This window comes from Peromyscus maniculatus, chromosome 17 (genome assembly GCF_049852395.1).
Source record: "Peromyscus maniculatus bairdii isolate BWxNUB_F1_BW_parent chromosome 17, HU_Pman_BW_mat_3.1, whole genome shotgun sequence".
Taxonomy (NCBI): Eukaryota; Metazoa; Chordata; class Mammalia; order Rodentia; family Cricetidae; genus Peromyscus; species Peromyscus maniculatus.
The window spans coordinates 8,735,199-8,748,400 of record NC_134868.1 but is presented as its reverse complement, the minus strand read 5'-3'; the positions used below and the strand labels follow the sequence as shown (position 1 = coordinate 8,748,400).

At 38.1% G+C, this 13,202-nt stretch overlaps 1 protein-coding gene across 7 annotated transcripts in view; it reads left to right on the top strand.

The window, feature by feature from the left end:
- The window catches only part of Marchf1 (membrane associated ring-CH-type finger 1), a 748,496-nt gene that overhangs the window by 296,394 nt on the left and 438,900 nt on the right, over positions 1 to 13,202 (top strand). The window contains exon 3 of one of the 7 annotated variants that reach the window (XM_076553273.1): positions 4,398 to 4,461. The exons of the other annotated variants lie outside the window; for them this stretch is intronic. The gene's annotated coding sequence lies outside the window, so the exon portion shown is untranslated. The remainder of the gene's footprint in view (positions 1 to 4,397; positions 4,462 to 13,202) is intronic. 7 annotated transcript variants of the gene reach the window in all.

The window sequence follows — 13,202 nt, the reverse complement described above, 5'->3', positions numbered from 1 at the left end:
TCTCTCGTCCCATCCTCCCGCTCCTACCTACCACCCGCCCTACTTTTCCTTTGTCTTCATTCAGAAAGGTGCAAGCTTCCCATGGGAGTCAATAAAACATGCCTCATCAAGTTGAGTCAGGACCAAGCTCCTCCCACTGAATCCAGGCTCAGCAAAGCAACCCAGCATGGGGAATAGTTTCCCAAAAGCCAACTTCCCAGAGCCAGGGAGAGGTCCTGATCCCACTGGTATCGGCCCCACAAACAGACCCAGCCACACAACTGTCACACTCATGCGGAGGGCCTATGTTGGTCCCATGCAGGCTCCCTAGCTATTGGTTCAGAGTCCTTGAGCTCCCAGGATCTCAGTTCAGCTGTCTCTGTGAGCTCCTCTGTCATGACCTTGACCCCAATGGCTCATACAATCCATCCTCCCTATCTTCAGTAGAACTCCTGGAGCTTGGCCCAGGGTTTGAGTGTGGATCTCAGCATCTGCTACCATCAGTTACTGGATGAATACTCTCCAATGACAAGGTAATCACCAATCTAATTACAGGAGACCAGTTCAGGCACCCTCTCCACTATTGCTAGTTGTCTTAGCTGGGGTCATCCTTGTGAGTTACTGGGATTTTCCTGAAGAACAAGGTTTCTTCCTAATCCCCAAATGCACCTCCCCCCCCCAAATAAAGACGTTTCTTTCTTTACTCTCTGCCTCTTCTCACCCCCAAACCACCCAACCAGATCCCTCATGCCCTCCCACCCCATTTACCCAGGAGACCTCTTCTATTTGCCTTCCCAGGGAAATCCATGGATCCCTCTTTGGGCCCCCCCTTATTACCTAGCCTCTCTAGAGCTGTGGATTATAGCCTGGTTATCCTTTACTTTACACTTAATATCCACTTATGAGTGGGTATATACCATGTTTGTCTTTCTGGTTCTGAGTTACCTCACTCAGAATGATTTTTTTTCTAGTTCCATCCATTTATGGGCAAATTTCATGATGTCATTTTTTTATTTTTATTTTATTTTATTTTTTTATTTTTTGGTTTTTCACAGGGTTTCTCTGTGTAGCTTTGAGCCTTTCCTGGAACTCACTTGTTAGTCCAGGCTGGCTTTGAACTCACAGAGATCCACCTGGCTCTGTGTACGGAGTGCTAGGATTAAAGGCATGTGCCACCACTGCCTGGCATGTCATTGTTTCTTACAGCTAAGTAATACTGCATAGTGTAAATGCACCACATTTTCTTCAGATTTGGATTATTTTAATGTGCAGAAGCAAAGTATACTAACCACAAAGGAAAATGAGAAAATACAATTAAAAATTAAAAAGGATTTCTGTGAGTTTGAGGCCAGACTGGTCTACAAAGCAAGTTCCAGAAGAGCCAAGAATGTTACACAAAGAAACTCTGTCTTGAAAAACCAAAACAACACAAACAAACAACAACAACAAAAAAAAAAAAAACAGAAAAAAAAGAGTCATGTCTTCTCTCAAGAAAGGTTTTCTATGTAGTCTCATTAGGTAACTGACTTTTTCTTCATGCTGTTTTGCACAATTGACTCACTAAACTATAATTCAACTTTCTTCTCATTCCCCATATAAAAGTTTGCTGAGTTATATTGCATTCACTCACATATTTTAGGTTCAGTGAACTGTAGATTTATTAAGAATTTTATGTTGAACTTTAAATTTATTACAGGACAGAGAAACTCTAATTATTAATATAAATGAAAGCCATTTTCTTTCTTGATTGGTTTTAGAAGAAAGGATTATAATATTTATATTCATATTTAACATTAAAATATAGTAATATTTAGTATAAAGTAATTCTAAAAATGATATTTATAAGTGGATCATATGTCTTCCCTCTATTAATTAAAATATGGAAAAACACCTGCTACATGATGGAAACACACACACACACACACACACACACACACACACACAAGCACACATTCCCAAGAGCCTTTTTTTTTTGCTTATCTTACACAAAGAAGTAGTCATAGTTTGTTCTCTGGACTATTGACTTATCAATATTTGTAGAGTGCCCAGCATTGGAAAATGGAAATAGCACCTTCATCTGGGGCAGAAGGTAGATTTGCTGGTTGTCCAGAAATTGTGTGTCCTTTTGAGCCAAAGCCATGATCAGACATTGGGATGAGCCTGGGCTGGTCTTCAGTCATCAGTGCTGCTCTTGGGCCCTTGGGCATCAAGCTGCAGGTATTGCAAGTTACAGAAGCAGTACCAGAAAATGGCCACACTCGCCATGCTCTTATTGCAGTGAATGACAAAGTCCTTTTGCTCCACACTGAACAAGGCTGTCTTCTGGCTATGTCCATGAAACGTTGGCAGCCTGGCTTGTTGGCTAAACAGTGCAAAAATGACAGAATGTTCAAAGATCCTGGCAATGGGTCTCAATACCTTCTTGCATGTATAAAGTAAATTCCATTCCTTACACTTAGGTGGCCACTTATCTATACTGAGATGTTTTTGTTTGAAGCAATATGACAGTAAAGAAACTCAAGAATAGGACATGTTTATCTTTTTTATTTCTACTGTACCATATACTTTACTTCTTTTTCACAATTGGCAATACTTCTGTCTATGCCATGTCATTCTGCCTTAAACATTATAACTAAAAATCAACTTCTATGTGATATTTATGCTCCCTGTACTAGAGGCATATTTTGAGAAATCCAGCTCTGAATTGTTGAAAAATTTTTGAAAAAGTACATACAAATGTTCTAACCAAATGGTCTTTGTTATAAGACATATGGGAGCTGGGCTCGGTGATTAGTCATCATCTACTAAACGAAGAGTTTCTATATGCACAGGGTATCCAGAGAATTCTGACTGCAGTAGTTGTGGCAGAGAAGTAGGCATGAATTCTATGAACACAGAACTTCTGGGCTGTAAGATTAGATAAACATGTGAAACAATGATTTCTGAGGGAAAAACTGTGCCCTAAAAATAATGGTAGCTATCATGATACAGCAGTGAAAGGAAGCAGATGTTTCTAGAGATCAGCTGAATGTGGTGGCTATGGCAACTAAGACGACTCAGGGATCCAGGACTAAGCATTCTTGTAGCCAAACAAAAGTATTTCATTAGCACATACACATGCTGCCATAAAACTTGTGTTTTGCTTATTTGGCAATACACACATGGATTTGCTGTAAAGTGAATCCTAGAAAGACTTAGCAGGGATAGTTTCAGAATATTGTGATTTTGCCACTTTATGTTCCTATTAAATTTGTCTTATAATTACACCTGGGATCTCAAACAAAATTCATTATCTGAAGTCTGATAAAATGCCACACTGTCGGTAATTACACATATCCTCAGATATGTTTTTTTAAATACACTATAGTTTTAACTTTTGGATTTGTGTTAGATAAAAATTATTAGTCACAGACCACATTTTTTTAACATTTAGTTCAGAAAGTGGTCACTGTTTCTTCCTCAACATTTTTTCTACACTGCAAGCAAAGTATAAAATAAATCTATTTCTTCCTTTAAAGACATAAGTTTGTAATATCAAATCTATTTGCTCATATTGAACAAGATCATATCTAGAATATTAAAGAGAAAACATAAAAAAACTGCTCCTGTGTAGTTAGTGCAAACACAGAGCTACACTGATGTTTAAGATATGTGCATTTTCTCTGCAATTCTGTATCACCCACCAATACACAGTTCATTCCAGAAGACAAATCCAAAGACCAAAATGCCAAACATAGCTTTACATTTCCCAATTATATAATATCTTAGTATATTTAAATGCTATTGTTACTTTATGGGTGAGCATTATTTCATCCCAAGTAAACATGTATATTCTTTGCTGCCTGTCCCACATGGCTGTTTCTGGAAATACTAAGTGTCATAACAGAAAATGGAAAGCACTCAGCTTGGTAAAAAATTCACCTGCTCAAGTGTTTCCCAGGAAAAATGACTTGGACTTTCTTAAATCAGATGCCAAGAATTCTTGAAATTCTCATTTAATAGATCTTAAAATCTGTAGTCAAGTGGTGTCATACCACAATGGGGAAGCGACATGTACATGCCTGTATTTTTTTTTTAGCATTATGTGGAGTGTAACTGTTGGAGAGCAACAATGTCTTGAGCTGGACATTAAGTCAAGCTGTCGTGAATAATAGATGAAAGCTCACACTCAGACTGTCTCCTCTTCATAACCCTCTCTGATAGCCCAGCTTCCACGAGTAGGTGTCATTGGTATGTGAACTGGAAAGTGTGAGATGTTTGCCATGGCTGAAATGACATAAGCCTGTGTCTTACTTAGTAATAGCATATAAAAAAAGTTTTTGTGTGTTTATTAAGAACCTCGGCACTCTTCACCTAGTTTTGTTGCATAGTTTTTGACAGCTACATGGCAAATACAATTTCAACCCAATTTCTTTCAGCTTACCTTTATTGCCATGCCAAGATCAATACATGCTGCCCCTTTGATGCAAGAAGAACCACACTGTGAGTTAAGTTCTGCACCATGCCTATGACTTTTATCACTGTTTTGTGAAATACGGCCAAACACTGGATTAACAAACATTGCCTCATGCCGAGCTATTTCCATTCATGCAAAGTATCAAATAGGTTATTAAACTGCTAGTCTAATATGCATATATGTCTGTGTATTTTTGTCCCATGTCTCCAATGCCACATTTTAGTAATTGATATTTATAACTTAGCTGAAAACATGCATTAACTTAAATGTTCTCTTAAGTATTTACTTTATGTCAGCTTTATATTTTCCTGCTGTCCTATTTTATTATCCTTTCATTTTACATTGTTTTATTTATCATCAATTAGATGAATTATTGATGGTATCGTAACTTGGCAGTATAAGTCATGTTTCATCATCTCCACTCATGGCAATTATTATTAACATGATGGATTGATGACCGTGCCACTTGTAAGTTTCACAATCAATTACACAGACCTGGAACAGAGTTGAGATGCTCAGTCAGGATTGGGAATTGCCATACTTCCTTATTCCGGCTCCCTTTCCCTGTGGCTAACAAAAGGGCTCAGCAATGAAACATGGCTTCCAGAGATGAAAGTGTGTGTGTGTGTGGGGGGGGGGGGGGATGGCTGGGTATTTCAACTATTCTGGTGCTCCATTATTCTCTTTCTAAGTGCAGCCTTTACAGAGCAGCCTTGCAGTCCATGACCTTCACTTTGTTCCTTCATACTAAGAAGTAATGAATTCCCATTGTTTCTAGTCCCATGGATGTTTTACCATCCTTTACAGGTTTTCTGCATATTGCATATTTTTCTACTGATAGCCCAGTCTGTGAATCATCTTGAACTGAATTCTGAATATACCATCCCCTTCCTGTTGGGATTTTAACTGGTATACAGTCTTCCTACTTATCCCAAATCCTGCCCACCCAGATTGGTGCCTTTGTGTAAAACAATAAAAATCCTTTGTTTATCTAGCCCTACTCAGGATGTAGGCATAGTTTAGTAAACACGGATTACTTACTTTTCTCCATCTAGTTTTTTATCCTGTGTTTCCTTTTACAGACATAATGGAAAAATAGAAAAATAAAATCAAAATTGAAAAATAGAAAATCAAATCAAGGAATGCAAGGGTCACTGCTTCTCATACCATGTGTTTGTACTGCAGACTCCTTTGCTAATATAACTGTTCATTAAGAAAGTGGGGAAATGGGTCCGCACTTAAAGCCTTGCTATGTTAGCAGCAAGCTTGAAGACCAGAGACACTGGAGCCCCAGAATTCATGTAAATGCCAATGAGCATGGCAGCCCAACTATAATTCTGGAGCTGGAAAGCAGGAGACAGAGGATCTCCTGATTAAGCTGTCTAGTTATACCAGCAATATCACAGAGCTCAGGGTTCAACTGAGAGAGCCCACATTTATGAATAGGCCAAGAGCAAGGAGTGGAAACTCCCATTAGCCTCAGGCTCCAAACATATGTATTCTTATACTCATAGCTACATTCACCCACAAGTGCCCTTAAATCTGAACACATGCATATATACACACATACACATACATACATATACACACACACAGACACACACACACACATCACATCACATACATACACATAAAAATGTGATTCATTTATTAATTTTTTTCCAGTTACAATTTTTTATTTTATAATTTAATTTAATTTTACATATCAGCCATGGATTCCCCTGTCCTCCCTCCTCCAGCTCCTCCCCACCCTCCCCCCAAGCCCACCCCCATTCCCATCTCCTCCAGGGCAAGGACTCCCCTGGGGATTCAGCTCAGCCTGGTAGATTTAATCAAGGTGTGTCCAGTCCCCTCCTCCCTTTGCCCAGGCTGACCAAAGTGTCTCTGCATAGGCCCCAGGTTTCAAACAGCCAACTTGTGCACTAAGGACACATCCCAGTCCCACTGCCTGGGGACCTCCCAAACCGTTCAAGTTAATCAACTGTCTCACTTACCCAGAGGGCCTGATCCAATAGATTACCGGCAATGGTCAAGAGAAAGCCTGAACTGATCTACTCTGGTGATTGGATAGCCAAACACCCTAACTGTCATGCTAGAACTCTCATACAATGACTGATGGAAATGGATGTAGAAATCCCAGGTGGAGCTCTGGGAGTCCAATTGGTGAGAAAGAGGAGGGATTGTATGAGTGAGAGGTGTTGAGACCGTGATTGGAAAAAGCACAGGGACAAATAGCCAAACTAGTGGAAACACATGAACTATGAACCAATAGCTAAGAAGCCCCCAACTGGATCAGTTACAATTTTACATGACTTCATTCAGACAAAGTAACACCGTAAAGTTTAAGCATTTTAATCTCAAGAAAGCAATGGGTCTTGTGTCTGGTTTTCTGAAGAAAATATTGCTGTCTTTTATATTTGTTCATTTATTTTTCATTGTATCATTACATAATTATGTGGGAAAGATCACAACCTGCATAGGTGTTTTTTCCATGATGGAAACTCATACAAATACCATAAATTGTTATCTGTTACAAAGTAGAAACTGGCAAGAACTTGAGAATAATTAGGTCAGAAAACTTTGCATGTTTCCTGGAAAGCAGGTGGGAGATGGATGAATGAGGTAGACTGAGGAAGACCTTTATTAGGTTAGAGAGTGTTAGAGGGGAAATCAGCAAAAGGTGGTTGTGGAAAGGGACTTGTAGGTACAAGGAAAGAACTCCAAGGCAGTTGGGAATTGCCTGGGATGCGTTCTTATCAATTTCTTTCTTCATTTTCATAGTGCAGTCACATTTCAATGTTTACTGTAATTATAATCAGGCACTGGTCTCTCTTCCATTGTTTCTAATTACTTCCTCAATAGCCCAAGCTAGTGGTATAACTATAAAAATCATCCATGGAACAACTCTAGATTTCCAGTCACAGCTCAGCTCTTTGCACAAGAATAGTTAGTTCACTTAGCATCTCTGCCTTAACACCAAATCAGCACTGCAAATTCAAAAAGTGTTCCCAGGTCAACCTGTGGTCCTCACCATCTCAGCCAAAAACATCACCCATCCATTACGCCAGCCCCAAATCTTAAAATTAGGCTTTGTAGTTGCATATTATATTCAATTAATCAGGAAATTTTGTAGATCCATAATCTAATTATATGCTATAAACTCCATGCTAACCCTGTGGTCAGAAATGTCACCTTTCACTGTTAATGGAAGTTATTGGTCTTTTGGAATGCATATATTCACTACTAGACAATACTGAACTCTTTCCAAAACTGCATTTTCCTAGTAATGAAAAGAAAATGCCTCCTGTAGTGGGAAGTTTCTCTGGTCCCATCTGGCCCCACAGTCCTGCAGCTGCTTATAAAATAATCACTCTGAGTCTTATATTAATTACCAACTGTATGGTGTATGGCAGGCTTCTTGCTAGCTGACTCTTCCATCTTAAATTAAGCCATTTCTGTTCATCTATAAGTTGCCACGTGGCCATGGCGTTACCGTTCTGCGGGCATCTTGCTGCTCCTTGGGCAGTGGCCATTGTCTTCCTCACTCCACCCTTCTCTTTGTCTCTCTGCTTGGATTTCCTGCCTGGTAGTAAACTTTCTTGTCATAGGCCAAAACATCCTTATTCACTAACCAATGGGAACAGCATATATTCACAGCATACAGAAAAACATCTCACAGCAGCTTCCCTTGTTCAATATCCTCAAGAATAGTCATTTAAACTATAATCTTTCTGCTCATCATGCAGGGACAACATACTGTGGTTTTAATTCATATTTTTCAATCACAGAAGCTGAGCATTTTCTTCATCCATTTATCAGCCATTCACTGAACATTTTTCAGGGCTTGTCTGGAATCACATCACTTGTTGAGACTAATGAAATAAAAATGTACATCCATGTGTGTCCCTTTGCTTTTCAAACAATAGTTAAAATATAAGAAAGCTAGAATGTTTACGTTTTTATTCTTGCAGACTTTGGATTTGTGTGATAAATGAAACACCCATTTGACATCCCACTTATTTATACTCCACATGCAGTATTTCAATCACTTTGTGCAATTCTATTTTAATCTTCCCAATTCAGTTATGATAGCAATTTTTATGTTTATATTATAAAACACAGATGCATTACTCCATGATTCTTGCATCAGTCTGAACTATCCTTTCCAACTGCAATATAGAAAATGTCAACATCTAATAATAGTATCTGTCAGTTTATTTAAAAGCACCCTAAGAGGGATTATCTTTGGGAAAGGTTAAGACATTAACCTCTAAGTACTTCATTGTCATTAGTTGAAATTAAAACATTTACTCTTCCCTAACTCATTTTAACAGATACTATTTCTGGTTTTTCTTTTAATTTTGAGTTTATATTATAATTACATGATTTCTTCCTTTTCTTCCCTCAAAACTCTTCTACATTTTCCTCGTTTTCTTTCAAGTTCATGTCCTCTTTTTTCATTAATTGTTATTACAAGGATATATGTATGTATATACACATTTCTATATATATGTGTGTGTTTATATACATAGATGCATATATAATACATATACATATATAGAAATATATACATATATGTAGAAATATATATCCATATATTTCTAAATGTAACTTGCTCAGTCTGTATAATGTCACTGGTATGTATGTTTCAGGGGTGGCCGTTTTGGTATTGGATAACTGATGGGTGTGCTCTTCCCTGGGGAAGACTGTTTCTCCTGCTCTCAGCTTTCCTGAGTTGCCCATTGTTCTTTGTGTAGAGTTGAGGCCTTGTAGCTTTCCACACATGTTAGTAACATTGTATGTACTAAGCAGGTTGAATATAGGAAAATATATGTATATCTATGCATATATAATCATGTTATAATAATAAATGAAAAAGAGGCCATGAATTTGAAGGAGAATTATGAGGGGTATATGGGAAGGTTTGGAGGAAGAATGGAAATGGAGGAATGTTTTAATTATGAAATAATTTCAAAAAGAAAAACAAAAAAATCAATTTACTATAATGATTAAATATATATTTACAAATACATCTAATAATTTACTGTAGTGATCAAATTACTATTAAATTTATTCATTAGAGTTTGTTTATGGAAGATGTTATTTCATTGCCTATTTCTCATAATTTTGTGAAAGTTAACAAAAATAATAGAATCATAACATCCAAAGAGATCAGTAAGAGTTTATTGCTCCTCTTTTTCATAGTTTTGTTTTGTTAACTTTCTATATGATAACTTAGATATTCTAAAACACCCCCCAAAAATCAAACAAAGAAACAAAACTTTAGAATTTGGGCCCCGAAGAATTATTTCATCATTCTGTTTAAACCATGAGTATTTTAACTTCAAAATGTTTTCCACAATACTTGGTATTTTAAATATTTTTACAAGTGTGTGTGTGTGATATAAATGTGGCTGTTTGCACATGTACACATGTGTGGGCACACCCTTAGGAGCGTGCATGCGGAGGCCCCGGGTTGATGTAGAATGCCTTCTTTAATTGTTTTCCACCATGTTTATTGAGCCAGTGTCTGTCACTGGAGCAGGTTGACTGTGGTGGGCTCTTCTAGGCAGCCAGCTTGCACTGGGGAGTGTCGCCTCCCAAGTGCCGGGATTGCAGATGGGCCACCAGGCCGGTCTGGATTTTACACGTGTGCAGTGGGCTCCAATCTCCTGTCCTCATACTTGTAAGACAAGTGCTTTATACAGGGAACCATCTCCCCAGCCCCGAATACTTTCCCAAGTTCTGTTTTGAAGCTGGTATAGAAACAGTAACAATTTCCTGTGTTTATATGTGATGTAAAAAAAGAAAATAAAAGAAAAAACAAATCCACCATGGTAGGGGTTATTTGTACTGCCTCTAGTTGTGGTGTTTCTTGTTGTTTTTCTGATAAACCAAAGAATAGCCTATAAAACTCAGGTCTTCAAATTTTTTTTTCTTATCAACTCATTTTCTTCTAAGCACTTCCATTTTCTCTTCTCCTCTCAGCCCTCCATTGTAATCTCACATTCACAGTGAAATTTGCTGTCACTGGACCATACTGATTCATTCATGCTGAAAATTACGTTGCAGTTGTTATCTGTACTGCACAGGTTACGAGCTGTAGTTTATTCCCCTAATCACCAAGTAGGGCCGGGTCTATCAATCTTTACTCCCCTGCAAAGCTGTTTTCTCATGCTTCCTTGCTCATCACACAGGGCCTAATTGCATTCTGCAATGCAGTAAACATACCATGAAGTTGCTTCAATGTAATTAAAAAGGGTGGCACTCACATATGTCACTGGGGAGGGTTGAGGTGGTTGGGGGGTGTTGTCACGATAGTTCTGTCTAAAAGAAGGATGGGGAAGTGGAGGGCAAGTTACTGTGTCAATCACTTAGGGTAAATATCAACATTGTTTCTTCTTCAGCAAATAGTTCGCTCAAGTTTCTTCCCAGAAGAAATACTAAAAATGCTTTGCTTCACTTTTTTGGGGGTTTTGGTTGTTTATTTTTTATCCTTAAAAAATGGTACCAGAAAGCACCTTGCAAGCTTCCCAAGGGAGGAAGGAGTCAACCAACAGTTCTAGTCAGCTCTGACATCTGTGAGGTACAAGAACCAGCGTGACATGATAAGCTTCAGGGCACAGTAGTGGCATGCACCAGCACACCTGAGTGGTAACCAACAGCTCTCCAATTGGGCTTGCTTCATTTCTGAAGTTTCAAGAAAGTAGAAAAATATATAAACTCTTGTTTAAATTTTTGAAAACCAGTAGAATTCTCATTTTTCTCCTGAACAGCAACCTTTCCTTTCTCCCTCCTTCCCTTCTTTCCTTACTTTGCTGGAGAGTGACTCCAAGCTTCATACACTCCACTGCTCACCTACATCCCTGGCACTCAGTTACATACTTTGTCTTTACTTTCAATATTTGAGAAATTATTCAATGATCTTTTCAGAATGGAGTCATTTGTGAGTAGTGATTAAAATAACTGAAGACATACATGGAGGAAGCACAGACACACATTTGTCCTGTATTGCAATTACAAGGCTATCTCTTAATCACTTCTCTTTTATTATAGGTATTTGTGTTGCCCACTACCATATTTTTCAATTGTCAAACATTATAAAATATTGAAACCCCCAAAGGAAAAGAAGATATTTTCACAAATTGTTTTCTTCATGAAATACAATATTAAAAACATAATCTTAAATAAGCATTTAAAGAGAAATCTAGATTTTTTTTAGAACAGCATTAGAAATTTCTTATGTACTTTTCATAGGAGGTTGATAGCTCCTACCTGCAGAGTTTTGAGTGATCTAAAAATTGCCTTGATTATTATATTTAAATAACTATTATCACTTATCATGTTCAATGGAAGAAGATGAAATTGTTTAAAGCTTGTTGTGTTCAGGAACTCACAACCACAGACACATTATGCCAAGGTAGCCAGCCCAATAGCATTCTGGGACAAAAGTAGATTCTGTCCCATAGTGCAAGATGAGACCATCCCTGGAATCGTAGCTGGCTGGATTAGGAAAGTCCATTTCAGTCACATTAAGTCAATCCCGTGTGACCACTGGATTTCTAAGGGAAAAGGTAGTCTTGGGACACAGTGCTACTAGGTTCCTGGCAGGTAACAACCTGTACAGGTCAATTGGACTTAACTGAAAATAAACAGTAACAATATGTTGCTTTTAAAATAGCATGTGGAGAGTAAAATACATGATAAAATTAATATCAAGGATGGGAGAGACTAATTGGAATAATTCTAAGGTTTTTACTGTGAAAAAAGAGAATTGTTTTATAATAATATCTTTTATTAAAAACAAACGATGCTAGAATAATTACATACATACAGCCCATTAAATTAACCTTTATTTACACACTACACCTTACAGAAACCTAACTCAAAAGAGATTATACTCTTTTTTTTTCCGAGACAGGATTTCTCTGTGTAGCTTTGTGCCTTTCCTGGATCTCTCTCTGTAGACCAGGCTGGCCTCAAACTCACAAAGATCTGCCTGCCTCTGGCTCCCAAGTACTGGGATTAAAGGCGTGTGCCACCACTGCCTGGCTGAGATTATACTCTTAATCAAAAATTGTAAAACTAAAATGCTATAAGAAACAATGGAAACAAATCTTAATTTTGGTTGTTTTGTATTGGGAAGAGTTTTTTGATATGATGTATAAGCATAATCAAGAAAAGGAAAAAGTCATGTGATTAGTATTAAATTTTTGCTATTCAAAAGTTTTAAGTTGAAAGGTCAAGGAAAGACCCAGGTACAAAAGCCTATCCAGTCTAGGGAAGGAATGAACAATAGTGCCTGGGAAGTAAACTAGATGATGGGGCCCTTGAAGATTGGCAGCAGCAGAACATGTACTAACCTGAACTAATGAAGCCAGAGAATCCAGTGATGCCACTCCAACCAGAAAGAGCTAAAACTACAGAAGGAAGCGTCCACGACCTACTTTGTTTGAAAGGAAAGCGTCTCCCAGCAAAACCACAGGGAGGAAAGTCTTTCTCAGGAAGGAAAATATCTGCCCTTAATCACCAGCCTCTACCACCTAGATGCCTGTGCTCTCGTTTGGAGTACAGAGCGGGGCAAGGTACCTGGGCTGCGTGTTTCAGAGAAGCTAGGCTCTCAGAGAACCCAGTGGGAGAGACATAAAAGTGAATGACGGTAAGTGAATTGGAGGAGATAACTCTCAGGTGCTCCTCTTTCTCGCTTGGCTTCTATCGTCCACTCCTTAAAATACAAAAGCATTTCCAATACAGAAGAAATACAAAG